The following is a 5,459-nucleotide window of genomic DNA, read 5'->3' as shown; positions in this document are numbered from 1 at the left end:
CAAAATTGGGAAAAATCAAGAAAAGAAAAATGGAAAATTTGAAAACATTTTCTAGTGTTGGTTTTAGTAAACTATACCTTTCTGTAATTTCATGTTCCATTTTTAATGACTATTAAATTTTTATATTTAATTTTCCCTATCGGAAAATAAGTTAGCTAGTGTTTTGCCTATTGAATTATTTATTCTTGTTATTTTAGAAACATTTAATTTTTTTTGGAGAGGGGTAATCTTTTGGTTTTCTTCCAAATTTTCCATTTGTAGGAAAAGTTAAGTTTTTCTCTCTTTTTTGTTTTTTGTAGTACTAGGAATTGAACCTAGGCTCACTCTACATCTAAGATACACAGCCAGCCAGCCCTGTTTATTTTTTGTTTCGAAATAGGGTCTTGCCAAATTGCTGAAGCTAATCTTCTACCTGTGGTCCTCCTGTCTCAGCCTCCCAGCTTCTGGGATTACAGATGTACACCACTATGGCTGGCTTGCTTATTCTTTTAAAATAGATAAAAGTATTTACAATTATAAATTTTCCTTCTGAGTTCTCATTTTATTTTATTCCACAGCTTCTTAACACACAATATTTTCATTATCTTGCTTTTAGTAGATTCTCTAATCTTTGATCCAAATACTGTTTTTGTACTTTTATTGCATTTATTTTATGCTGAATTTATTTCCCTGCCATGAGTTTTTGTTTCTTCAGTTTTTTCTGGGATATCCTTATCTTCTGTGAAACCTCCTTTTCTTGTTTAGGAACAATTTGCTCCTTCTCAGTGAGGATCGTCTCAATGTGGCAGGGGGAGATCATGTATGCGTTAATTTAATCATGAGCTCTGTACGTATGGTGGTGCATCTTAGGGGCTTTGTTTACCAGGATGTGTTTGATGACCAGAGAATCAACATGTAAGCCCCTAAGTTCAACACTGCTTTCTGTGTTTTTAAGCATGTGCAGCAAAAATTTAGCACTCTTTTGGGCCACAGACCTCATGTCCAACCCTACTCTTTGGCCTGGGTATACCTACCAACTCTATCGTTGTAATGCCAGAATAGCACACACTGATTTTTAAAGTAACATCTTTCACATACTCGGTAGCTTTTGGATATACATGCCCTTGATGGCCTGGGCAGTTTCACGGGTGTTCTTAAAATTAACATGTAAAGCCAGGCGTGGTGGCCCAGGCTTGTAAACCCAGCATTTGGGAGGCTGAGACAGGAGGATTGTGGTTTGCAGGCATCCTCAGCTACTTAGGCCCTTGGCAACTCAGTGAGACTGGGGATGTAGCTCAGAGGTAGAATGTCCCTGGCTTCCATCCTCAGTACTGAAAAAAAAAAAAAAAAAAAGAACTTGTAGATTTGCATGATTTTGTGGGGTTTTTTGGGTCAAGAGAGTAGTGAACCATTTTAACAGATCACCTCAGGCCACTTACAGAAAGAGGAAAAGTGGGGGCTCCTGGTTCAAATGCTGTTTAAATTAGATTCTTTTTACAAATGTCTGTAAGAAGAATCTTTATGTTTTCTTGATTTTAAAACATTTCTGCTCCTATGGTGTGATCAAATACACAAATTTTTGCTTTTTTCTATTTCTCCTTTTTTGAACTATGTTAAACTTTAAAGTATCTTAAACTTACCTCTGTGGCTTACTAAATATGGATATCCCGTGAGCTTATTTTTGTTTTTTGTTTAGTTTTTTGCGACACTGGGGATGGAACCAAGGGGCATACTACCTCCAAGTTACACCCTCAGCCCTATTTTTTATTCTTTATTTTGAAACAGGGTCTCACTGAGTTGCAGAGGGCCTCACTAAATATTATCTAAGGCTGCCTGCGAAATGTCATCCTCAAGTCTAACCTCCCAAATGCTGGGATTATAAGCAGGCACCACCATGCTTGGCCTCTGTGAGCTTTTAAACAAGAAGGTATTTTCTCCAATTTAAAGACAGTTTGGTAATGTCCATGCAATGCACTTCATTACTCATTTCATTTTAGTTTTTATATCCTTACTTACTGTTCATATGATATATTATATTAGAAAAAAGTGAATTAAATTTCCTTATCACAAATGGGTTTCTTTTTGTGTGTTCTCTGTAATTTCTGTCTCATGAATGTTACTGCCATATTTTAATGCATTGCTATTCATAGGTGAAATGTTTTTTGCAAATTTTACTTATTAACACTAATCTCTTTTTGGCCTATATTCCATCTTGTCAGATTTTAGAATCTGAGGATTAGGAGTTAAGCAGTGGGCCTGAAGTTCATGTCTCTTCAATTATAAGGGTTGAAGAGCTGGTCATGGTGGCACACACCTGTAATCCAAGAACTTGGGAGGTTGAGACAGGAGGATCACAGGTTCAAGGCCAGCCTCAGCAACTTAATGTCACCCTCAGCAATGTAGTTAGAAATTTTTCAAAAGAAAAAATAAAAAAGGCTTGAAGTGCTCAAAGGTAGAATACTCCTGGGTTCAATCACAAGTTACCTATCCGTCTTGAAGGATACTCCTGGAAAATAGAAGAGTCATGTGACTCAGTCTAATCACTTTCTAAACTGCTGTAACAGATGTCTCAGACAAATAATGAATGGATAGGCGGGAGGAGAGTCTCTATCTACTGAATGGTTTTATCAGGATATTCCTACACTATTATTGTTTGTGATAGACACTAGAGAATCTCTGGATATGTGAATCATATATTCCTGAAATATAGCACATAAATTATATAAATTTCAGGTAAAATTGAAGTGTTTCATAACTTAAAGTAAGATTACCACACACCCACATAGAAATACTATCTTATGAGTTAGGACAGAGGACATATCCAGTGCAAGAAGAAGCTACCTGAGGACTGTGCTGAATGTCTTAGATACCTCTCCATTGTACCTTCCATTTGGAAGTTACTGCTAAAGTCTGATACTGGGTAGACTGATTTATGAAACTGATTTAACAGTTCAATTTTTCACATGTAGGAATATCACTGTACCTTTTTTCTTTTTGTTTACATTCTAGTGTAATTCTTCTGCATGCTGTTTGCAACTTTTCTGAATAAATTTAGCAATATTTTATAGATAGCACAGAACTGAGATTTTCTCTTTAACTCAATTTGAAAATATTTTTCCATTCATAGGTGAATTAAGCCCATTTTCATTTATTGCTTTCACAGATACACTTGGATTTATTCTATTATTTAGAATTCAGTTATTTGGGTTTTGTAGGATTTTTGTTTGGCTTTATATTATAACCTTTCATTACAGCTGCTATCTTTTCTTCATTTTTTTTAGTGCTTCTGATATTTATAATGTTTCTGCTTATATTTGTCTGCTTAAGCTATCATAGCAAAGTGTCATAGACCAGGTAGCTTTAAAAAGATATTTATTTTCTTCCAGTTGTGGAGTCTGGAAGTCCAAGATCAAGGTGGCAGCATGACCGTTCTGGTGTGGCATTTCTCCCTTGTTCTCAGTTGATCACCTTCTCACTGTATACTTGTATGGCCTTTTCTTGTGTGTGTGAAGAGAGGGAGCTCTGGTATCTCTTCCCTTTTTTCTTAGGACCACAGTCTTATTGGATTACTACACCACTCTTATGACCCTATTTATTTTTAATTACCCTGACAGAGATCCTGTCTCTGAATACAGTCATACTGAGGGCTGGGATCTCAACATAAGAATTCAACACAATACAGTCTACAGTGATATTTATAAAGCTGAAGTGGTTATATTCATAATTTCAATAGGATACAATTATATTAGTCATCTTGTTAAGAAAATATGTATTTGCTCCTGTGATAAGATGAATAGTGCTATTTTTTAACTTTCCCAGATGACAGAATTTGAAAAAAAATTTAAGATAAAAATCCAGGACTTCCTCCACATAATAGCATCTTTTACCTCAGAAGACAACAAATGGTGTTTAGCTTGATTGCATCATATGCTGAATGGATAGGTAAGAAGCCAAATCAGCAATTGCTTGCTTTACATTTTTGTAGAAATTATAACTACTACTTTGAATTTTGGTCTGATGTCTAAACTGGTGTGTGTGTGTGTGTGTGTGTGTGTGTGTGTGTGTGTGTAAGGAACTATTCTGTTACACCCAAATTTAAATCTAATTGTAAGGCCTATAAAGTAATATTTTCAACAAGTGTTTCAGTAGGACTTCCCTTTCCCTCCAAAATTCTCTGTGATGAAACACACATTTCCTTGAAGAAGGCTTGGATACAGAAACTGGCACCAGTACCTTTGGGGATTCAAATGACTTTTATCGTTCTTTGCTTCTTGTATTGGGGATTGGATACAGGTGCATTTTACCTTTTACCTCCAAGTTATAGTACCAGTCCTTTTTCATTTTTGTTTTGAAACAAGTTCTAATTTTCTGAGAATCTTGCTAGCTTGCTGAGGATGTCCTTGAACCTGCAATCCTCATGTTTCAGCTTCCCATGTACTGGGATTACAGACATGCTCCACTACACCCAGCATAAGCAAAAATTTCTTATCTCTTATCTTTTCTTCCTGGCAGAAAAATACATTTAGTTACGGATTAATTTTAGATTTCCCTTTAAAAATGCAAAACTTCTAAAACTTTTGCTTGTTTTGGAGAAGATATTGTCTTGTACATAATTAATTCCATATGACAGAATAAAAAAAAAAGATACGAAGTTGGATTCTGACAAGTAAAAATATGGTGAGTATGGAGTTTTTTGTTTGTTTTGTTTTTGCGATACTGGGAATGAAACCCAAGGGCATTCAACCTCCAAGCTATACCCCCAGCCCTATTTTTAAAAATTCTTTATTTTAAAACATGGTCTCACTGAGTTACAAAGAGCCTTACTAAGTAGCTAAGACTCTCCAAAAATCTCCATCCTCCTGTCTCAGCCTTCAAAATACTGGGATTTCAAGCATGCACCACCACACCGAGCTGACTATGGAGATTTTATAGGGTGATATCAATATTTCCTATCTTCCTTCCTGCTAAAATTACTGCTAAATTGACATTTTATATCATATATATGCCAATATATAATTGCAGATTAATTTTTTGGATCATTGAGAAAAAATGATTTTTTACAATCTTAATGTAATTCCACAAAGAAAAGAAAGGAAAAGTTATTTGTATTATGCTTATATCAACAATAATTTTATTTCTCATTTAATAACACAACAACTTAGGACATCCATTTTAAAATTTCATTCAGGAACTTTAGCACATATAAAACTATGTTTTAATTTAAGTTTCTTTTTGGTATTTGAAATAGCCAAATGTCACGTTTAGACTTGTACTGAAAGTTTATTTAGATATTGTTTTGAATATTCTATGTCCTCCAAAATTCATACTGAATTTTTTTTTTTTTTTTTTTGGTGGTACTGGGGTTCCTGGAAGCCCTTCTACCTCCGGGCTACACTCCCAGACCTATTTTTACATTTTTTTTTATTTGGAAACAGGGTCTCCTAATCCAGCACTCGCGGCTGGCTTAGAACCTGCGCGAT

At 35.1% G+C, this 5,459-nt stretch overlaps 1 pseudogene across 1 annotated transcript; it reads right to left on the bottom strand.

Moving 5' to 3' along the window:
- Positions 1-661: 661 nt before the first annotated feature.
- Positions 662-1,391, bottom strand: LOC308262343 (large ribosomal subunit protein uL22-like; annotated as a pseudogene). Its single transcript has 2 exons — positions 1,337-1,391; positions 662-1,158 (listed from the first exon to the last, which is right to left on the bottom strand). The product of its transcript is annotated as a large ribosomal subunit protein uL22-like (transcript).
- Between the last annotated feature and the right edge of the window lie 4,068 nt (positions 1,392-5,459).

This window comes from Muscardinus avellanarius (genome assembly GCF_963383645.1).
Source record: "Muscardinus avellanarius genome assembly, chromosome: 4".
In the NCBI taxonomy this organism is placed as follows: Eukaryota; Metazoa; Chordata; class Mammalia; order Rodentia; family Gliridae; genus Muscardinus; species Muscardinus avellanarius.
This window is presented reverse-complemented; position numbering and strand designations above follow the sequence as displayed.